This window comes from Salvelinus namaycush, chromosome 2 (assembly GCF_016432855.1).
Source record: "Salvelinus namaycush isolate Seneca chromosome 2, SaNama_1.0, whole genome shotgun sequence".
In the NCBI taxonomy this organism is placed as follows: Eukaryota; Metazoa; Chordata; class Actinopteri; order Salmoniformes; family Salmonidae; genus Salvelinus; species Salvelinus namaycush.
The window spans coordinates 6,422,550-6,446,693 of record NC_052308.1 but is presented as its reverse complement, the minus strand read 5'-3'; the positions used below and the strand labels follow the sequence as shown (position 1 = coordinate 6,446,693).

The 24,144-nt window shown below is 54.9% G+C and overlaps 1 protein-coding gene across 6 annotated transcripts in view; it reads right to left on the bottom strand.

Annotated features, from left to right (window-relative positions):
- Nucleotides 1-23,253, bottom strand: part of LOC120058298 (R3H domain-containing protein 2-like) — a 99,107-nt gene extending 75,854 nt beyond the window's left edge. For all 6 annotated transcript variants that reach the window (XM_039006902.1, XM_039006857.1, XM_039006875.1 and 3 more), the window contains exon 1: nt 22,567-23,253. The gene's annotated coding sequence lies outside the window, so the exon portion shown is untranslated. The remainder of the gene's footprint in view (nt 1-22,566) is intronic.
- Nucleotides 23,254-24,144: the final 891 nt, after the last annotated feature.

Genomic DNA, 24,144 nt, shown 5'->3' with positions numbered 1-24,144 from the left:
CACTGTGTATATAGTTATCGTTACTCACTGTGTATATAGTTATCGTTACTCACTGTGTATATGTCATCGTTACTCACTGTGTATATAGTCATCGTTACTCACTGTGTATATAGTTATCGTACTCCTGTGTATTAGTCAGTTATCGTTACTCACTATGTATATAGTCAAGTTATCGTTACTCACTGTGTATATAGTCAAGTTATCGTTACTCACTGTGTATATAGTTATCGTTACTCACTGTGTATATAGTCAAGTTATCGTTACTCACTATGTATATAGTCAAGTTATCGTTACTCACTGTGTATATAGTCAAGTTATCGTTACTCACTGTGTATATAGTCAAGTTTATCGTCTCACTATGTATATAGTCAAGTTATCGTTACTCACTATGTATATAGTCAAGTTATCGTTACTCACTGTGTATATAGTTATCATTACTCACTGTGTATATAGTCAAGTTATCGTTACTCACTGTGTATATAGTTATCGTTACTCACTGTGTATATAGTCAAGTTATCGTTACTCACTGTGTATATAGTCATCATTACTCACTGTGTATATAGTCAAGTTATCGTTACTCACTGTGTATATAGTCTTCGTTACTCACTGTATATATAGTCATCGTTACTCACTGTGTATATAGTCAAGTTATCGTTACTCACTGTGTATATAGTCATCGTTACTCACTGTGTATATAGTCAAGTTATCGTTACTCACTGTGTATATAGTTATTGTTACTCACTGTGTATATAGTCATCGTTACTCACTGTGTATATAGTCAAGTCATCGTTACTCACTGTGTATATAGTTATCGTTACTCACTGTGTATATAGTCATCGTTACTCACTGTGTATATAGTCATCGTTACTCACTGTGTTATAGTCATCGTTATCAGTTATATAGTCATCGTTACTCACTGTGTATATAGTCATCGTTACTCACTGTGTATATAGTCATCGTTACTCACTGTGTATATAGTTATCGTTACTCACTGTGTATATAGTTATCGTTACTCACTGTGTATATAGTCAAGTCATCGTTACTCACTGTGTATATAGTTATCGTTACTCACTGTGTATATAGTCAAGTTATCGTACTCTGTATATAGCATCTTATCACTGTGTATAGTCAAGTTATCGTTCTCACTGTGTATATAGTCTCTACTTACTCACTGTGTATATAGTTATCGTTACTCACTGTGTATATAGTCAAGTTATCGTTACTCACTGTGTATATAGTCATCGTTACTCACTGTGTATATAGTTATCGTTACTCACGGTGTATATAGTCAAGTTATCGTTACTCACTGTGTATATAGTTATCGTTACTCACCATGTATAGTCAAGTTATCGTTACTCGCTGTGTATATAGCGATACCTCTCCGTTTCGTTACGACTCGAGCGATACCTCTCCGTTTCGTTACGACTCGAGCGATACCTCTCCGTTTCGTTACGACTCGAGCGATACCTCTCCGTTTCGTTACGACTCGAGCGATACCTCTCCGTTTCGTTACGACTCGAGCGATACCTCTCCGTTTCGTTACGACTCGAGCGATACCTCTCCGTTTCGTTACGACTCGAGCGATACCTCTCCGTTTCGTTACGACTCGAGCGATACCTCTCCGTCCATTCTAGCAGCAGGATACACATAGAATGGAACAGCTGGATAGTGTAAACCACTCGAGTAGCACAAAACGGAATATAACATTGTGGAGTTTTGAATAACACAACGTAAACACCTGAATCACTATACTGAGAACTTTGCCGTTTCGTAAAGGACGTGACGCATTTAGGTGTTTTTGGAGCCTTAGTTTATGTTTGTCCACGGCCCCCATACAGCAGAACGATTCCATTTACATTTTAAAAAATACAGATTTGGTTGAAAAAAGGTAAACTTGTCCTTTAATTAGACAGTGGTGCTGGTGTAGACGTCACCTAGAGCCCTGTGCCAGATCATGATCACGTCTCTGACCTGACAGCAGTAACAGGACAACCTCTCACTGACTCTCACTGAGAACAGCCATCTGCTCTCACCTAGCCTAGCTGTTGCAACACTCCTCCCTACTCTGTTCTCTCCTCCTCTTTCTCCAAGCCCAGCCTGCACCTCCTCTCCCCTAAGCTCAGCCTGCACCTCCTCTCCCCTCTCCTCCAAGCCCAGCCTGCACCTCCTCTCCCCTAAGCCCAGCCTGCACCTCCTCTCCCCTAAGCCCAGCCTGCACCTCCTCTCCCTTCTCCTCCAAGCCCAGCCTGCACCCCCTCTCCTCCAAGCCCAGCCTGCACCTCCTCTCCCCTCTCCTCCAAGCCCAGCCTGCACCTCCTCTCCCCTCTCCTCCAAGCCCAGCCTGCACCTCCTCTCCAGACAGAGATAAATAGGCAGGAGAGAGAGCGGTCGCTGTGAGGGGAGAGGGAGCCATAAGGACGCTATGCTATAAATAGGTAGGAGAGAGAGAGAGCGGTCGCTGTGAGGAGAGGAGGGAGCAATAAGGACGCTATGCTATAAATAGGTAGGAGAGAGAGAGCGGTCGCTGTGAGGAGAGGAGGGAGCAATAAGGACGCTATGCTATAAATAGGTAGGAGAGAGAGCGGTCGCTGTGAGGGGAGGAGAGGAGAGGGAGCCATAAGGACGCTATGCTATAAATAGGTAGGAGAGAGAGCGGTCGCTGTGAGGGGAGGAGAGGAGAGGGAGCCATAAGGACGTAGCAGATTCTGTTTATTCAAGAGGGCTTTGCTGCTGCGCTCTCTCTCTCACTCTCTTGCACCCCCTCTCTTCCTCATCATCATGGTGTCGGAATCATCTATTTGCTGCCAAACTACAGTACACATCTCCATGGATACCGGGCTACATATTGCCTCTTATTGCCTCGAAATCTGTCCATCTGTGTGTACTCTCCTCTCCCCCCTCCTCCTCCTCCTTCCCCTCTTCTCCCCTCCTCCACCTCCCCCTCTCTCGATACACAAACCAACTAAGCCACCCACAGGCTGCCCTCGCCCCTAATCTCTCTCTCCCTTCCTCCTCTTTTGTCTATCCCTGTTTCTGTCTCCCTCTCTCATAGCTCTCCCTCCCCCTCTCATAGCTCTCCCTCCCCCTCTCATAGCTCTCCCTCCCCCTCTCATAGCTCTCCCTCCCCCTCTCATAGCTCTCCCTCCCGACCTACCTCCCTCCCTCTCTCATAGCTCTCCCGACCTACCTACCTACCTCCCTCCCTCCCTCTCTCTCTCATAGCTCTACCTCCCTACCTACCTACCTCCCTCCCTCTCTCATAGCTCTACCTCCCTACCTACCTACCTCCCTCCCTCCCTCTCTCCCTCTCTCATAGCTCTACCTCCTTCCCTTTCTCCTGGCTCTCCCTTCCTCTGGGCAGCAGCTAGCCTAGCGGTTAAGAGCATAGGGCCAGTAACCGAAAGGTTTGCTGGTTCGAATCCCAGAGCTGGCAAGGTGGAAGAATCTGCAGCAAGACAGTTAAACCCCAACAACAACTGCTCCCAATGACGTATGTCGATTAAGGCAACCCCCAGCATCTCTGTGATTGAGGGGTTGTGTTAAATACGGAAGACATTTTGATTGAATGCATTCAGTTGTGCAACCGAATAAGTCTTCCACTTTACCCAGCTCTACTCTTTTCTCTTTCCCTGTCTCCGTCTGCCTCTCTGTCCTGGCTCTGTCTATCTGCCTCTCTCTGTTTACCTGCCTCTCTCTCCTGGCTCTCTGTCCAACTAAGCCACCCACAGGCAGCCCTCGCCTGTAATCTCTCCCTCCCTCCCTCTCTTTCACCTGCCTCTCCCTCCCTTTCATCTGGCTCTCCCTTCTTCCCTCGCTCCTCTATCCCAGTCTCTCTTCCTCCCTCCGTCCCCTCAGTGCCCCTCCTCTGTCCCAGTCTCTCTTCCTCCCTCCGTCCCCTCAGTGCCCCTCCTCTGTCCCAGTCTCTCTTCCTCCCTCCGTCCCCTCAGTGCCCCTCCTCTGTCCCAGTCTCTCTTCCTCCCTCCGTCCCCCTCCCTCTGTCCCAGTCTCTCTTCCTCCCTCCGTCCCCCTCCCTCTGTCCCAGTCTCTCTTCCTCCCTCCGTCCCCCTCCCTCTGTCCCAGTCTCTCTTCCTCCCTCCGTCCCCCTCCCTCTGTCCCAGTCTCTCTTCCTCCCTCCGTCCCCTCAGTGCCCCTCCTCTGTCCCAGTCTCTCTTCCTCCCTCCGTCCCCTCAATGCCCCTCCTCTGTCCCAGTCTCTCTTCCTCCCTCCGTCCCCTCAGTGCCCCTCCTCTGTCCCAGTCTCTCTTCCTCCCTCCGTCCCCTCAGTGCCCCTCCTCTGTCCCAGTCTCTCTTCCTCCCTCCGTCCCCCTCCCTCTGTCCCAGTCTCTCTTCCTCCCTCCGTCCCCCTCCCTCTGTCCCAGTCTCTCTTCCTCCCTCCGTCCCCCCCCCTCTGTCCCAGTCTCTCTTCCTCCCTCCGTCCCCCTCCCTCTGTCCCAGTCTCTCTTCCTCCCTCCGTCCCCTCAGTGCCCCTCCTCTGTCCCAGTCTCTCTTCCTCCCTCCGTCCCCTCAGTGCCCCTCCTCTGTCCCAGTCTCTCTTCCTCCCTCCGTCCCCTCAGTGCCCCTCCTCTGTCCCAGTCTCTCTTCCTCCCTCCGTCCCCTCAGTGCCCCCCCTCTGTCCCAGTCTCTCTTCCTCCCTCTGTCCCGTCAGTGCCCCTCTGTCCCAGTCTCTCTTCCCCCCTCCGTCCCCTCAGTGCCCCTCCTCTGTCCCAGTCTCTCTTCCTCCCTCCGTCCCCTCAGTGCCCCTCTGTCCCAGTCTCTCTTCCTCCCTCCGTCCCCTCAGTGCCCCTCTGTCCGTCTCTCTTCCTCCCTCCGTCCCCTCAGTGCCCCTCCTCTGTCCCAGTCTCTCTTCCTCCCTCCGTCCCGTCAGTCCCCCTCTGTCCCAGTCTCTCTTCCTCCCTCCGTCCCCTCAGTGCCCCTCCTCTGTCCCAGTCTCTCTTCCTCCCTCCGTCCCCTCAGTGCCCCTCCCTCTGTCCCAGTCTCTCTTCCTCCCTCCGTCCCGTCAGTCCCCCTCTGTCCCAGTCTCTCTTCCTCCCTCCGTCCCCTCAGTGCCCCTCCTCTGTCCCAGTCTCTCTTCCTCCCTCCGTCCCCTCAGTGCCCCTCCTCTGTCCCAGTCTCTCTTCCTCCCTCCCCTCAGTGCCTCTCCTCTCTCAATGGCAGGTTCCAAAGTGAGGTACTCTTCCTCTTAACTCTCCACCCCCACCTCCCTCCCCTCCCTCACTCCCCACCTCCCTCCCCACCTCCCTCTCTTCCACCCACAGCACGACGCAGTAGCAGGGAATTCCTCATTACCTCACCACTGGCTTCGCCAAAGAGTGAGTCAGTCAGTGGCAACACACACACACACACACACACACACACACACACACACACACACACACACACACAGATGCAGCATAGCCTTCATGCACCAGTAATATACTAGAACAATCCATTGGCCTACAGAACATAGTCAGTGATTTCATGCAGTTTCTTAATGTTACAATTTAATAAAATAAACCATTAAATCACAGCTTTCAAAAACGAAAACCAATGCAGGCGAACAGAGCTTCAAAGCTTAACACGTCTGCAGAAGAGTAATTAAAGACTATCAAACCGTACTTTATAAAAACTATCTGTAGCTCGTGATAGATCAAGATGTCATGGAACACAGAGCGTGAGAGCTAAGTTGTACCTTAGCAACATTACAGAAGAGATGAGACGAACAGAGACAGACTCAAGGCAATTATAAACTAAGGCAGTCCACCGAATAGAAGTTTAATCTATGACGCGTCCCGAGATAAATGGTAAATGTGAGTGAAAAATACAAACACAACAGCACTCACACATACAGACAGCTTACTGTGTTTAGAGTTGTGCAGCTCCCATGCAGAGGTGGTTTTGCAGGATGTAGGAAGGATGTGGTGTCTGAGAGACAAAAAGGTAAAGCTCTGTTCTACTGTAGCTGCTGCTGCTGTGGAAGTCACAGTAAACTAGTTGGAATAAAAGAGAGAGGAGATTCCATCCTCCACTGTCAGCCAACTAGCTACCGCTAGCTGAAGGTAATTTTAGTGTCTGGGACCACTGTCAGCCAACTAGCTACCGCTAGCTGAAGGTAATTTTAGTGTCTGGGACCACTGTCAGACACTGTCCTAGCGAGCTGTACACTTCGTAGATAACTAGCTACTGCTAGCTGAAGGTAATTTTAGTGTCTGGGACCACTGTCAGCCAACTAGCTACCGCTAGCTGAAGGTAATTTTAGTGTCTGGGACCACTGTCAGACACTGTCCTAGCGAGCTGTACACTTCGTAGATAACTAGCTACTGCTAGCTGAAGGTAATTTTAGTGTCTGGGACCACTGTCAGACACTGTCCTAGCGAGCTGTACACTTCGTAGCTAACTAGCTACCGCTAGCTGAAGGTCATTTTAGTGTCTGGGACCACTGTCAGCTAACTAGCTACCGCTAGCTGAAGGTAATTTTAGTGTCTGGGACCACTGTCAGCCACTGTCCTAGCGAGCTGTACACTTCGTAGCTACTCTTTTCTAAAAGCTGCGAGGGTTTTGTAAACGAGAGGAAGGAAGGACACCTCGACTGCCCACTTCTTTTTCTGAATGAAGCACAGCAGAGACCTCTCCCTCCCTCCCTCCCTGATAAAAACAAACGGAATGCTAGAAAAACAAGCAAGACACCTGATTAGTGGGGGAAAAGATAATTCCCTAAAGACGAACAAGCCGTCACTGCAACAAGCCCCCACTGCAACAAGCCCACGCGACAGCACCGCAACAAGCCCACGCTACAGCACCGCAACAAGCCCACGCCCCAGCACCGCAACAAGCCCACGCCCCAGCACCGCAACAAGCCCACGCCCCAGCACCGCAACAAGCCCACGCCCCAGCACCGCAACAAGCCCACGCCCCAGCACCGCAACAAGCCCACGCCCCAGCACCGCAACAAGCCCACGCCCCAGCACCGCAACAAGCCCACGCCCCAGCACCGCAACAAGCCCACTCCCCAGCACCGCAACAAGCCCACGCCCCAGCACCGCAACAAGCCCACGCCCCAGCACCACAACAATCCCACGCCCCAGCACCACAACAATCCCACGCCCCAGCACCGCAACAAGCCCACGCCCCAGCACCGCAACAAGCCCACGCCCCAGCACCACAACAAGCCCACGCCGCATCACCGCAACAAGCCGGCGGCAGGGTAGCCTAGTGGTTAGAGCGTTGGTCTAGTAACTGAAAGGTTGCAAGTTCAAATCCCCGAGCTGACAAGGTACAAATCTGTCGTTCTGCCCCTGAACAAGGCAGTTAACCCACTGTTCCTAGGCCGTCATTGTAAAATAAGAATTTGTTCTTAACTGACTTGTCCAATTTGTAAGTCGCTCTGGATAAGAGCGTCTGCTAAATGACTTAAATGTAAAATGTAAATGTAAGCCCACGCACCACAACAATCCCACGCCCCAGCACCGCAACAAGCCCACACCCCAGCACCGCAACAAGCCCACACCCCAGCACCACAACAAGCCCACGCCCCAGCACCGCAACAAGCCCACGCCCCAGCACCACAACAAGCCCACTCCCCAGCACCGCAACAAGCCCACTCCCCAGCACCGCAACAAGCCCACTCCCCAGCACCGCAACAAGCCCACGCCGCAGCACCGCAACAAGCCCACGCCGCAGCACCGCAACAAGCCCACGCCCCAGCACCGCAACAAGCCCACGCCCCAGCACCGCAACAAGCCCACGCCCCAGCACCGCAACAAGCCCACGCCCCAGCACCGCAACAAGCCCACGCCCCAGCACCGCAACAAGCCCACGCCCCAGCACCGCAACAAGCCCACGCCCCAGCACCGCAACAAGCCCACGCCCCAGCACCACAACAAGCCCACGCTCCAGCACCACAACAAGCCCACGCTCCAGCACCGCAACAAGCCCACTCCCCAGCACCGCAACAAGCCCACGCCGCAGCACCGCAACAAGCCCACGCCCCAGCACCGCAACAAGCCCACGCCCCAGCACCACAACAAGCCCACTCCCCAGCACCGCAACAAGCCCACGCCCCAGCACCGCAACAAGCCCACGCCGCAGCACCGCAACAAGCCCACGCCCCAGCACCGCAACAATCCCACGCCCCAGCACCGCAACAAGCCCACTCCCCTGCACCGCAACAAGCCCACTCCCCTGCACCGCAACAAGCCCACGCCCCAGCACCACAACAAGCCCACGCTCCAGCACCACAACAAGCCCACGCTCCAGCACCACAACAAGCCCACGCCACAACAAGCCCACGCTCCAGCACCGCAACAAGCTCACGCTCCAGCACCGCAACAAGCCCACGCTCCAGCACCGCAACAAGCCCACGCCACAACAAGCCCACGCCCCAGCACCGCAACAAGCCCACGCCACAGCACCGCAACAAGCCCACGCCGCAGCACCGCAACAAGCCCACGCCACAACAAGCCCACTCCCCAGCACCGCAACAAGCCCACTCCCCAGCACCGCAACAAGCCCATGCCCCAGCACCACAACAAGCCCACGCCCCAGCACCGCAACAAGCCCACTCCCCAGCACCGCAACAAGCCCACTCCCCAGCACCGCAACAAGCCCACTCCCCAGCACCGCAACAAGCCCACGCCGCAGCAAGCCCACGCCCCAGCACCGCAACAAGCCCACGCCCCAGCACCGCAACAAGCCCACGCCCCAGCACCGCAACAAGCCCACGCCCCAGCACCGCAACAAGCCCACGCCCCAGCACCGCAAAAAGCCCACTCCCCAGCACCGCAACAAGCCCACTCCCCAGCACCGCAACAAGCCCACGCCGCAGCACCGCAACAAGCCCACTCCCCAGCACCGCAACAAGCCCACGCCGCAGCACCGCAACAATCCCACGCCGCAGCACCGCAACAATCCCACGCCCCAGCACCGCAACAAGCCCACTCCCCTGCACCGCAACAAGCCCACGCCCCAGCACCACAACAAGCCCACGCTCCAGCACCACAACAAGCCCACGCTCCAGCACCACAACAAGCCCACGCCACAACAAGCCCACGCTCCAGCACCGCAACAAGCCCACGCTCCAGCACCGCAACAAGCCCACGCTCCAGCACCGCAACAAGCCCACGCCACAACAAGCCCACGCCCCAGCACCGCAACAAGCCCACGCCACAGCACCGCAACAAGCCCACGCCGCAGCACCGCAACAAGGCCACGCCACAACAAGCCCACTCCCCAGCACCGCAACAAGCCCACTCCCCAGCACCGCAACAAGCCCACGCCACAGCACCGCAACAAGCCCACGCCGCAGCACAACAACAAGCCCACGTCCCAGCACCGCAACAAGCCCACGCCACAGCACCGCAACAAGCCCACGCCACAGCACCGCAACAAGCCCACGCCACAGCACCGCAACAAGCCCACGCCGCAACAAGCCCACGCCACAACAAGCCCACTCCCCAGCACCGCAACAAGCCCACGCCACAGCACCACAACAAGCCCACGCCCCAGCTACGCAACAAGCCCACGCCACAACAAGCCCACGCTCCAGCACCGCAACAAGCCCACGCTCCAGCACCGCAACAAGCCCACGCCACAACAAGCCCACGCTCCAGCACCGCAACAAGCCCACTCCCCAGCACCGCAACAAGCCCACCCCCCAGCACCACAACAAGCCCACGCCCCAGCACCGCAACAAGCCCACGCCACAGCACCGCAACAAGCCCACACCACAGCACCGCAACAAGCCCACGCCACAACAAGCCCACTCCCCAGCACCGCAACAAGCCCACGCCACAGCACCGCAACAAGCCCACGCCCCAGCTACGCAACAAGCCCACGCCACAACAAGCCCACTCCCCAGCACCGCAACAAGCCCACTTCCCAGCACCGCAACAAGCCCACGCCGCAGCACCGCAACAAGCCCACGCCGCAGCACCGCAACAAGCCCACGCCGCAGCACCGCAACAAGCCCACGCCGCAGCACCGCAACACGCCCACGCCACAGCACCGCAACAAGCCCACGCCACCGCAACAAGCCCACGCCACAGCACCGCAACAAGCCCACGCCACAACAAGCCCACGCCCCAGCACCGCAACAAGCCCACTCCCCAGCACCGCAACAAGCCCACGCCACAGCACCGCAACAAGCCCACGCCACAGCACCGCAACAAGCCCACGCCACCGCAACAAGCCCACGCCACAGCACCGCAACAAGCCCACGCCACAACAAGCCCACTCCCCAGCACCGCAACAAGCCCACGCCACAGCACCGCAACAAGCCCACTCCCCAGCACCGCAACAAGCCCACGCCCCAGCACCGCAACAAGCCCACTCCCCAGCACCGCAACAAGCCCACGCCCCAGCACCGCAACAAGCCCACGCCCCAGCACCGCAACAAGCCCACGCCCCAGCACCGCAACAAGCCCACGCCCCAGCACCGCAACAAGCCCATGCCCCAGCACCGCAACAAGCCCACTCCCCAGCACCGCAACAAGCCCACGCCACGACAAGCCCACGCCCCAGCACCGCGACAAGCCCACGCCCCAGCACCGCGACAAGCCCACGCCCCAGCACCGCGACAAGCCCACGCCCCAGCACCGCGACAAGCCCACAACCCAGCACCGCGACAAGCCCACCCCCCAGCACCGCGACAAGCCAACCCCCCAGCACCGCGACAAGCCCACGCCCCAGCACCGCAACAAGCCCACGCCCCAGCACCGCAACAAGCCCACGCCCCAGCACCGCAACAAGCCCACGCCCCAGCACCACAACAAGCCCACGCCACAACAAGCCCACTCCACAGCACCACAACAAGCCCACGCCACAACAAGCCCACGCCACAACAAGCCCACGTCCCAGCACCGCAACAAGCCCACTCCCCAGCACCGCAACAAGCCCACGCCACAACAAGCCCACTCCCCAGCACCGCAACAAGCCCACGCCACAGCACCGCAACAAGCCCACTCCCAAGCACCGCAACAAGCCCACGCCCCAGCACCGCAACAAGCCCACTCCCCAGCACCGCAACAAGCCCACGCCCCAGCACCGCAACAAGCCCACGCCCCAGCACCGCAACAAGCCCACGCCCAGCACCGCAACAAGCCCACGCCCCAGCACCGCAACAAGCCCACGCCCCAGCACCGCAACAAGCCCACGCCCCAGCACCGCAACAAGCCCACGCCCCAGCACCGCAACAAGCCCACGCCACGACAAGCCCACGCCCCAGCACCGCGACAAGCCCACGCCCCAGCACCGCGACAAGCCCACGCCCCAGCACCGCGACAAGCCCACGCCCCAGCACCGCGACAAGCCCACAACCCAGCACCGCGACAAGCCCACCCCCCAGCACCGCGACAAGCCAACCCCCCAGCACCGCGACAAGCCCACGCCCCAGCACCGCAACAAGCCCACGCCCCAGCACCGCAACAAGCCCACGCCCCAGCACCGCAACAAGCCCACGCCCCAGCACCACAACAAGCCCACGCCACAACAAGCCCACTCCACAGCACCACAACAAGCCCACGCCACAACAAGCCCACGCCACAACAAGCCCACGCCCCAGCACCGCAACAAGCCCACTCCCCAGCACCGCAACAAGCCCACTCCCCAGCACCGCAACAAGCCCACCCCCCAGCACCGCAACAAGCCCACGCCCCAGCACCGCAACAAGCCCACGCCCCAGCACCGCAACAAGCCCACGCCCCAGCACCGCAACAATCCCACGCCCCAGCACCGCAACAATCCCACGCCCCAGCACCACAACAAGCCCACGCCACAGCACCGCAACAAGCCCACGCCACAACAAGCCCACTCCCCAGCACCGCAACAAGCCCACGCCACAGCACCGCAACAAGCCCACGCCCCAGCTACGCAACAAGCCCACGCCACAACAAGCCCACTCCCCAGCACCGCAACAAGCCCACTTCCCAGCACCGCAACAAGCCCACGCCGCAGCACCGCAACAAGCCCATGCCGCAGCACCGCAACAAGCCCACGCCGCAGCACCGCAACAAGCCCACGCCGCAGCACCGCAACACGCCCACGCCCCAGCACCGCAACAATCCCACGCCACCGCAACAAGCCCACGCCACAGCACCGCAACAAGCCCACGCCACAACACGCCCACGCCACAGCACCGCAACAAGCCCACGCCACCGCAACAAGCCCACGCCACAGCACCGCAACAAGCCCACGCCACAACAAGCCCACGCCCCAGCACCGCAACAAGCCCACTCCCCAGCACCGCAACAAGCCCACGCCACAGCACCGCAACAAGCCCACGCCACAGCACCGCAACAAGCCCACGCCACCGCAACAAGCCCACGCCACAGCACCGCAACAAGCCCACGCCACAACAAGCCCACTCCCCAGCACCGCAACAAGCCCACTCCCCAGCACCGCAACAAGCCCACGCCACAGCACCGCAACAAGCCCACTCCCCAGCACCGCAACAAGCCCACGCCCCAGCACCGCAACAAGCCCACGCCCCAGCACCGCAACAAGCCCACGCCCCAGCACCGCAACAAGCCCACTCCCCAGCACCGCAACAAGCCCACTCCCCAGCACCGCAACAAGCCCACGCCCCAGCACCGCAACAAGCCCACTCCCCAGCACCGCAACAAGCCCACGCCGCAGCACCGCAACAAGCCCACGCCGCAGCACCGCAACAAGCCCACGCCCCAGCACCGCAACAAGCCCACGCCCCAGCACCGCAACAAGCCCACGCCCCAGCACCGCAACAAGCCCACGCCCCAGCACCGCAACAAGCCCACGCCCCAGCACCGCAACAAGCCCACGCCCCAGCACCGCAACAAGCCCACGCCCCAGCACCACAACAAGCCCACGCTCCAGCACCGCAACAAGCCCACGCTCCAGCACCGCAACAAGCCCACTCCCCAGCACCGCAACAAGCCCACGCCGCAGCACCGCAACAAGCCCACGCCCCAGCACCACAACAAGCCCACTCCCCAGCACCGCAACAAGCCCACTCCCCAGCACCGCAACAAGCCCACGCCGCAGCACCGCAACAATCCCACGCCCCAGCACCGCAACAATCCCACGCCCCAGCACCGCAACAAGCCCACTCCCCTGCACCGCAACAAGCCCACTCCCCTGCACCGCAACAAGCCCACGCCCCAGCACCACAACAAGCCCACGCTCCAGCACCACAACAAGCCCACGCTCCAGCACCACAACAAGCCCACGCCACAACAAGCCCACGCTCCAGCACCGCAACAAGCTCACGCTCCAGCACCGCAACAAGCCCACGCTCCAGCACCGCAACAAGCCCACGCCACAACAAGCCCACGCCCCAGCACCGCAACAAGCCCACGCCACAGCACCGCAACAAGCCCACGCCGCAGCACCGCAACAAGCCCACGCCACAACAAGCCCACGCCCCAGCACCGCAACAAGCCCACGCCCCAGCACCGCAACAAGCCCACTCCCCAGCACCGCAACAAGCCCACGCCCCAGCACCGCAACAAGCCCACGCCCCAGCACCGCAACAAGCCCACGCCCCAGCACCGCAACAAGCCCACTCCCCAGCACCGCAACAAGCCCACGCCCCAGCACCGCAACAAGCCCATGCCCCAGCACCGCAACAAGCCCACTCTCCAGCACCGCAACAAGCCCACGCCACGACAAGCCCACGCCCCAGCACCGCGACAAGCCCACGCCCCAGCACCGCGACAAGCCCACGCCCCAGCACCGCGACAAGCCCACGCCCCAGCACCGCGACAAGCCCACAACCCAGCACCGCGACAAGCCCACCCCCCAGCACCGCGACAAGCCCACGCCCCAGCACCGCGACAAGCCCACGCCCCAGCACCGCAACAAGCCCACTCCCCAGCACCACAACAAGCCCACGCCACAACAAGCCCACTCCACAGCACCACAACAAGCCCATGCCACAACAAGCCCACGCACCAGCACCGCAACAAGCCCACTCCCCAGCACCGCAACAAGCCCACCCCCCAGCACCGCAACAAGCCCACGCCCCAGCACCGCAACAAGCCCACGCCCCAGCACCGCAACAAGCCCACGCCCCAGCACCGCAACAATCCCACGCCCCAGCACCGCAACAATCCCACGCCCCAGCACCGCAACAATCCCACGCCCCAGCACCACAACAAGCCCACGCCACAGCACCGCAACAAGCCCACGCCACAACAAGCCCACTCCCCAGCACCGCAACAAGCCCACGCCACAGCACCGCAACAAGCCCACGCCCCAGCTACGCAACAAGCCCACGCCACAACAAGCCCACTCCCCAGCACCGCAACAAGCCCACTTCCCAGCACCGCAACAAGCCCACGCCGCAGCACCGCAACAAGCCCACGCCGCAGCACCGCAACAAGCCCACGCCGCAGCACCGCAACACGCCCACGCCGCAGCACCGCAACACGCCCACGCCCCAGCACCGCAACAATCCCACGCCACCGCAACAAGCCCACGCCACAGCACCGCAACAAGCCCACGCCACAACACGCCCACGCCACAGCACCGCAACAAGCCCACGCCACCGCAACAAGCCCACGCCACAGCACCGCAACAAGCCCACGCCACAACAAGCCCACGCCCCAGCACCGCAACAAGCCCACTCCCCAGCACCGCAACAAGCCCACGCCACAGCACCGCAACAAGCCCACGCCACAGCACCGCAACAAGCCCACGCCACCGCAACAAGCCCACGCCACAGCACCGCAACAAGCCCACGCCACAACAAGCCCACTCCCCAGCACCGCAACAAGCCCACTCCCCAGCACCGCAACAAGCCCACGCCACAGCACCGCAACAAGCCCACTCCCCAGCACCGCAACAAGCCCACGCCCCAGCACCGCAACAAGCCCACTCCCCAGCACCGCAACAAGCCCACGCCCCAGCACCGCAACAAGCCCACGCCCCAGCACCGCAACAAGCCCACTCCCCAGCACCGCAACAAGCCCACGCCCCAGCACCGCAACAAGCCCACGCCCCAGCACCGCAACAAGCCCACGCCCCAGCACCGCAACAAGCCCACTCCCCAGCACCGCAACAAGCCCACTCCCCAGCACCGCAACAAGCCCACGCCACGACAAGCCCACGCCCCAGCACCGCGACAAGCCCACGCCCCAGCACCGCGACAAGCCCACGCCCCAGCACCGCGACAAGCCCACTCCCCAGCACCGCAACAAGCCCACGCCCCAGCACCGCAACAAGCCCACGCCCCAGCACCGCAACAAGCCCACGCCCCAGCACCGCAACAAGCCCACTCCCCAGCACCGCAACAAGCCCACTCCCCAGCACCGCAACAAGCCCACGCCACGACAAGCCCACGCCCCAGCACCGCGACAAGCCCACGCCCCAGCACCGCGACAAGCCCACGCCCCAGCACCGCGACAAGCCCACGCCCCAGCACCGCGACAAGCCCACCCCCCAGCACCGCGACAAGCCCACGCCCCAGCACCGCGACAAGCCCACGCCCCAGCACCGCAACAAGCCCACGCCCCAGCACCGCAACAAGCCCACTCCCCAGCACCACAACAAGCCCACGCCACAACAAGCCCACTCCCCAGCACCACAACAAGCCCACGCCACAACAAGCCCACGCCCCAGCACCGCAACAAGCCCACTCCCCAGCACCGCAACAAGCCCACGCCACAACAAGCCCACTCCCCAGCACCGCAACAAGCCCACGCCCCAGCACCACAACAAGCCCACGCCCCAGCACCGCAACAAGCCCACGCCCCAGCACCGCAACAAGCCCACCCCCCAGCACCACAACAAGCCCACTCCCCAGCACCGCAACAAGCCCACTCCCCAGCACCGCAACAAGCCCACTCCCCAGCACCGCAACAAGCCCACTCCCCAGCACCGCAACAAGCCCACGCCCCAGCACCACAACAATCCCACGCCCCAGCACCGCAACAATCCCACGCCCCAGCACCGCAACAATCCCACGCCACAGCACCGCAACAAGCCCACTCCCCAGCACCACAACAAGCCCACGCCACAACAAGCCCACTCCACAGCACCACAAGCCCACGCCACAACAAGCCCACTCCCCAGCACCACAACAAGCCCACTTCCCAGCACCGCAACAAGCCCACGCCCCAGCACCGCAACAAGCCCACGCCACAACAAGCCCACTCCCCAGCACCGCAACAAGCCCACGCCCCAGCACCACAACAAGCCCACGCCCCAGCACCACAACAAGCCCACGCCCCAGCACCACAACAAGCCCACGCCCCAGCACCGCAACAAGCCCACGCCACAACAAGCCCCCGCCGCATTACCGCAACAAGCCCACCCCCCAGCACCACAACAAGCCCACTCCCCAGCACCGCAACAAGCCCACTCCGCAGCACCGCAACAAGCCCACGCCCCAGCACCGCAACAATCCCACACCCCAGCACCACAACAAGCCCACGCCCCAGCACCACAACAAGCCCACGCCACAACAAGCCCACGCCACAGCACCGCAACAAGCCCACGCCCCAGCACCGCAACAAGCCCACGCCCCAGCACCGCAACAATCCCACGCCCCAGCACCGCAACAATCCCACGCCCCAGCACCGCAACAATCCCACGCCCCAGCACCGCAACAATCCCACGCCCCAGCACCACAACAAGCCCACGCCACAACAAGCCCACGCCACAGCACCGCAACAAGCCCACGCCCCAGCACGTTCCTTAAGAGTCTATTGACACACCAATCTGCGAAGGAAGGTGGCCGAGCTACAGCAGTGTTTATCAGGCTATGAAACATCCTGAAAATCGGTCTTCTCAACAAAAAAACTATGCTTATTGGTTAACATTAACAGGGGCTTTAAGGAGGGGCTGGCCTGGGAAACCCTGTCATTAGGGAGCCATACAACCATTATGAAACAAAGAGTAAAAAAGTAGTTTTAGTGCAGAAAGTAGTTCTATGCATTGCAGGCCAGGGCATAACGTAACCTGAAGATAAGGGTGTGACATGGGCCTAGTTGGCTTTCAACCACCAACTGGGGCTTTTGGTAATGCCTTGATTTGGTCATTGAAGATGGCAGTTCAGGGAATCAAACAAGTTCAACTGTTTGAACTTATGGAGGTAATTGGAGGAATGGAATGTAGACACACACAGTGCGTTGTACTGTCCGTATAGGCTGGCTAGGTCGAGGCCGGGGACACCATGGCAGCAGATGTGTAAGTGTGTTAGCATATAGCAGGGTTTACACTATTGTACTGTCCATATAGGCTGGCTAGGTCGAGGCCGGGGACACCATGGCAGCAGATGTGTAAGTGTGTTAGCATATAGCAGGGTTTACACTATTGTACTGTCCATATAGGCTGGCTAGGTCGAGGCCGGGGACACCATGGCAGCAGATGTGTAAGTGTGTTAGCGTGTTAGCATATAGCAGGGTTTACACTATTGTACTGTCCATATAGGCTGGCTAGGTCGAGGCCGGGGACACCATGGCAGCAGATGTGTAAGTGTGTTAGCATATAGCAGGGTTTACACTATTGTACTGTCCATATAGGCTGGCTAGGTCGAGGCCGGGGACACCATGGCAGCAGATGTGTAAGTGTGTTAGCGTGTTAGCATATAGCAGGGTTTACACTATTGTACTGTCCATATAGGCTGGCTAGGTCGAGGCCGGGGACACCATGGCAGCAGATGTGTAAGTGTGTTTGCATATAGCAGGGTTTACACTATGGTTTACACACAGTGGGTCTAAATTGACAAACTTCCAATCCCCTTAAAAATAACAAAAACGACCAGCAGCCAAATCCAATTCTCTGACATTTAGAAAACTCTCAAAACAAATCTCTGCATTTAGCACTGTTTGTTTGGACCTCTAGTGGCTCATCTGATAGTGACGACTGATCCAGTTTATCTCCCTCAATCCATCATGTCTGGTCTCAGTGAGTGTCTTGCTGCCTTTATGCTCTTCTTCACAGCAGTGACAGTAATGGACGGACACAGCCATGTAATCACCACACACACACACAGTGCATTGTTTGTATATCGTTGCATTTTACATGTGACTGTGTTTTGTTACTTCTCATGTTTTGTGTATTTTTTACATTTTAAATGGGTATCCAACTAAACACCACACGCGCACACAATGTAAGCCTGGACCCAGAACCATGGAACCAGTCACCTCTTCCCTCCAGTTCTGATCAATTATTCCCATCTAGCAAGCAGTGGAGGGAAAGACAGCAAGGAGGATAGCGAGGAGAGAGAGAATAGGGGCAGAGTAGGAGAAAGAGTGATGGGAGAGCAAGAATGCATGAGAAAGAGAGGAGGAGAGAAGCAGCAGCACCTCAGCTCTGTGCTTAGGCAGAGATCTATAAATAGCTCCTCAAATCTCTCTAGAAAAAGCAACTCTGACTGCTACTACTGCTAATACTACTGTTAATACTGCTGCTGCTAATGCTAATACTGCTAATACTGCTGCTGCTGCTGCTAATACTGCTGCTGCTAATACTGCTGCTGCTAATACTGCTGCTGCTAATACTGCTAATGCTGCTGCTGCTAATGCTGCTGTTAATACTGCTGCTGTTAATACTGCTGCTGCTAATACTGCTGATGCTAATACTGCTGATGCTAATGCTGCTGCTGCTAATACTGCTAATGCTGCTGCTGCTAATACTGCTAATGCTAATACTGCTAATGCTGCTGCTAATACTGCTAATGCTGCTGCTAATACTGCTAATGCTGCTGCTAATACTGCTGCTAATACTGCTAGTGCTGCTGCTAATACTGCTGCTAATACTGCTGATGCTAATACTGCTGATGCTAATCCTGCTGATGCTAATCCTGCTGATGCTAATACTGCTAATGCTAATACTGCTAATGTTGCTGCTGCTAATACTGCTAATGCTAATACTGCTAATACTGCTAATGCTGCTGGTAATACTGCAACTAATGCTGCTAATACTGCTTATAATACTGCCGCTAATGCTGCTAATACTGCTGCTAATACTGCTGCGAGAAAACAGATACAGAAGCAAATCTCAGGTAGACAAACTGATGGAGAGATAGGGAAAGCCTAATTGACTGCCGCCTAATTGACTGCCGTATAAACAGTGAGCTCCAAAAGTATTGGGACAGTAACCATTTTTGTGTTATTTTGGCTCTGTACTCCAGCACTTTGGATTTGAAATGATATAATTACTATGAAGTTGCATGCTAGGAATATGGGACTAAATACTCAACTTTTGACTACTTTAATATCCAAATTAATTTGTTCCAATACTTTTGGTCCTCTAAACTGGGGCGGGGGGGGGACTATATACAAAATGTCCTGTGATTTCTAAACACCTGACGGTCTGGCTATAACCTCATAGTCATTGCATAATTTCAAATCCAAAGCCTTTCAATGTATAAGCCTTTCAATGTTCTGTGTCATCAAGTCCGTAAACCCTTCAGTTATAGAAAATAATCATCAAGGGAACAAAACTTATGAAAACGTAACATTTTCCAATTCAAAATAAAAAACAGTAAGTCCAACTTGACTAGAGAAATAGCACATTTCCATAAGAGTTTAATGTTGATATACCCAAGACTAGTTAGGCTATTGACACCAGTCCAATAGCTGAGGTGGATGAGAGAGAGAGCGCAAGATTATTCTCTAAAACCACATAGCCCTTCCACAACAACCTGACAGCAGTTTAGAATTAGAGAACTAGGCAGCATCTACCCAGGCATACGCAGCAGGTAGCCTAGCGGGTAGAGCGTTGGTGTGGGCGAACTGCATCGAGTTGCTGTCAGTTTGAAACTTGTAAAAATGTCAATTTTTGTACACAAAAACAAAGTCGTCTGTGGTTCCAGTAGTTAGCTACACAGCAAAATAAATAATGAACTACTGAAAATATTACCAAGATTTGAATTTAGTTCAACTACCACCAGTCCAAGTTACTACAAAATGAACACTGAACAAACATTTTATATTTAACAAGTGTTGGTTCCATGTTTCATGAGCTGAAATAAAAGATCCCAGAAATGTTTACTACATAATTTCTCTCATTGTGTACAAATATGTTTACATCCCTGTTAGTGAGCATTTTTCCTTTGCCAAGATAATCCATCCACCTCACAGGTGTAGCATTTCAAGAAACTGATTAAACAGCATGACCATTACACAGGTGCACCTTGTGCTGGGGACAATAAAAGTCCACTCTAAAATGTGCAGTTTGTCACACAGATGTCTCAAGTTGAGGGAGCGTGCAATTAAAATCAAATCAAATTTGATTGGTCACATACACATGTTTAGCAGATGTTAATGCGAGTGCAGCGAAATGCTTGTGCTTCTAGTTCCAACAGTGCAGTAATATCTAACAATTCCCAACAACTACCTTATACACACAAATCTAAAGGGATGGAATAAGAATATGTACATATAAATATATGGATGGGCGGCAGCGTAGCCTAGTGGTTAGAGCGTTGGACTAGTAACCGAAAGGTTGCAAGATCGAATCCCCGAGCTGACAAGGTACAAATCTGTCATTCTGCCACTGAACAAGGCAGTTAACCCACTGTTACTATCATTGAAAATAAGAATTTGTAGTTAACTAGTTAAATAAAGGTCAAATAAAAAATAGGCAAGATGCAGTAGATGGTATAAATTACAGTATATACATGTGATATGAGTAATGTAAGATATGTAAACATTAAAAGTGCCATTGTTTAAAGTAACTAGCGATCGGGTCTCAATGTGGGCAGCAGCCTCTCAGAGTTAGTGATTGCTGTTTAGCAGTCTGATGGCCTTGAGATAGAAGCTGTTTCTCAATCTCTCGGTCCAAGCTTTGATGCACCTGTACTGACCTCGCCTTCTGGATGATAGCGGTGTGAACAGGCAGTGGCTCGGATGGTTGTTGTCCTTGATGATCTTTTTGGCCTTCCTGTGACATCGGGCGCTGTAGGTGTCATGGAGGGCAGGTAGTTTGCCCCCGGTGATGCTTTGTGCAGACCCCACCACCCTCTGGAGAGCCTTACGGTTGAGGGCGGTGCAGTTGCCGTACCAGGCTGTGATTCAGCCCGACAGGATGCTCTCGATTGTGCACCTGTAAAATTTTGTCAGGGTTTTGGGTGATAAGCCAAATTTCTTCACCCTCCTGAGGTTCACCACATTGTCTGTGTGGGTGGACCATTTCAGTTTGTATGTGATGTGTTCACCCAGGAACTTAAAACTTTACACCTTCTCCACTGCTTACCCTTCGATGTGGATAGGGGGGGTGCTGTTTCATGAAGTCCACGATCATCTCCTTTGTTTTATTGACGTTGAGTGAGAGGTTGTTTTCCTGACACCACACTCCGAGTGCCCTCACCTCCTCCCTGTAGGCTGTCTCGTCGTTGTTGGTGATCAAGCCCACTACTGTTGTGTTGTCTGCAAACCTGATGATTGAGTTGGAGGCGTGCATGGCCACGCAGTAATGGGTGAACAGAGGGTACAGCAGAGGCTGAGCACACACCCTTGTGGGGCCCCAGTGTTGAGGGTCAGTGAAGTGGAGATGTTGTTTCCTAGCTTCACCACCTAGGGGCGGCCTGTCAGAAAGTCCAGGACCCAGTTTGCACAGAAGGGCCTCCAGCTTGATGATGATCTTGGAGGGTACTATGGTGTTGAATGCTGAGCTGTAGTCAATGAACAGCATTCTTAAATAGGTATTATTTTTGTCCAGATGGGATAGGGCAGTGGGCAGTGTGATGGCGATTGCGTCATCTGTGGACCTGTTGGGGCAGTATGCAAACTGAAGTGGGTCTAGGGTGGCCGGTAAGGTGGAGGTGATATGATCCTTGACTAGCCTCTCAAAGCACTTCATGATGACAGAGGTGAGTGCTACGGGGCAGTAGTCATTTAGTTCAGTTATCTTTTCCTTCTTGGGTACAGGAACAATGTATGCTGGCATGCTGACTGCAGGAATATCCACTAGAGCTGTTGCCAGAGAATTTAATGTTAATTTCTCTACCATAAGATGCCTTCAACGTCGTTATAGAGAAATTGGCAGTATGTCCAACCGGCCTCACAACCACAGACCACGCCAGCCCAGGTCCTCCACATCCGGCTAATTCAACTGCAGCCTCGTCTTAGCAGTGTTTCTGTCTGTAATAAAGTCCTTTTGTGGGAAAAACTCATTCTGATTTGCTGGGCCTGGCTCCCCATTGGGTGGAAGGGCATAGGCCCGCCCACTTGACAGCCAGGCCCACCCATGGCTGCACCCCTGCCCAGTCATGTGAAATCCATAGATGAGTGCCTAATTACTTTATTTCAATTGGCTGATATGAACTGTAAGTCAGTAAAATCTTTAAAATTGTTGCGTTTAAATTTTTTGTTCAGTATAGTTACATTACTAGTTTAATTACATGTAGTTCACTACTCCTCAACACTGAAACCATAAGACAGTAAGTATCCTGTTGCATTGTTGTTGGTGATGTTTACCCAACATCAAAACAATGAGTGAGTGGTAATGTTTGGTTGTTTCGTGCTGCTGTTATTCACAATTCATTGAGAATCCTCTAAAACGCTTCAGATCAAGGCTTTGGTTCAATGTTGTGTAGGTAGAATAGCTGATCTCTCAGTGGTTGGTAGAATATTTGAAACCTCTCGCTTACCGTTAAGAGTGAGTCTTCTCTAGATGAAAGCTTCTTCTTTGACGAGGAGTTGTTTCGAGTCGAAAGGCAGCTAACGTTGCCTACTGCTTGTACACAGACAGGCTAACGTGAGCGTGGGTAGCTGGTGCAGTGCCGAGTTCCCGAATGTTTAAATGGACAGCTCACACTGACAACAATACGCAGCAAGCAAGTTAGCCTTTTCTTCTGTCTGTAGCTGTCAACCAGGTGTCAGCTCACAGCTGCTCATTCAACTAGCTAACGTTAGCTACAACACAATCGATGACACGCTCATGGGTTATCATGAGCCCATTGACGAAATGCAGATATGCGGCTTGCTCGCTAACGTTAGCTACCTCTTGTCAACCACCCTCCGAATGGTTTACCCGTTACTAATAATGGTAACTAGCAATAAATAGCGAACTAGAGGGCTAACTAGCTCGATGGCTAACCAAACGCTACTTGGCTCACCGTGAGAGCGACTGTCAAACACTGTCGACTCAAAACAGCGACGCGTGAGACGAGGTACACGAAGCAATGAAGGCCCAACCAAGACAAATCAGAGAGAAAGCATCCAGGGACTAAAATAACTTCTAAAACCAAAATAACGACAACCTTAAGCTTTAAAGAAAATACAAAATAAACAAAAACGCGACACACTTCACCCCCGGCTTCTGCGTGTCAGCACCACTGTTATCGCGCATCTCTGTGCTTTACGTCACCTCACAGTTCTTCAGATTAGTTGCAAAGAAAACAAATAATAATTTGTGTGAATTACTTCAAGATTAAAGTGACGCTCCACAATTTTTGAAAATAATTTCAGCCAGTAGTTTTGAAAGTGGTACTAATGAGTCATAACGGGTCCCCGGTTTTTGAGTACTATGTTATCCAATTGTGTACTCCTTTTTTTCAATTTGTATAAAATGGTACAATCCAATTCGTACAATATGTTGCAAATTTGTTGTGCTTAAGATCATGGACTGCATTTGAACTCGCTACATTACTTCTACTGTTATTATTCCACTGAAGGCTACTATCCCACTACAACAAAATAGCACTACTTTACTAGTCTATATTTTTCAACACTTTGGGCAGCTGAAGTGCGTCAAACAATTTTTATTTAGGAAAATTACCCTTGCTAGTTGACTTTATAATAATTTAATGGAGTAAAATCATGTATAGTACCACAGTATGAGTCCTAATACCCTTAAAACCTAGATGCAAAACCTGGAAATTGTTTGAATTGTTTGTTTTTTTACTATATAAAAGGTCTGTGTTTTGTGTAGGCTTACCCTGGGGTGATGTTTTGATAACTGCGCAAATCTCTCGGACAAGGTAACTTTTATGATTATATTCACCTGTAATTACCCACAAAAGATAACATGCTGATTAGCCGCTAATGTGGCTATCATACAGAACTACACATCCTGTCACAAGCGTTGATGAAAGTCTCATCAACAAGTAGCAAGTAACCTAGCGAGTAATTATAGCCTTTTTAGTTTCTCGTGTAAATAATTGATAGTGTATTTCTTGTATGCATTCTTGTTTAACATTTTTTTATTTACCCTAGCCTTTGTAGCT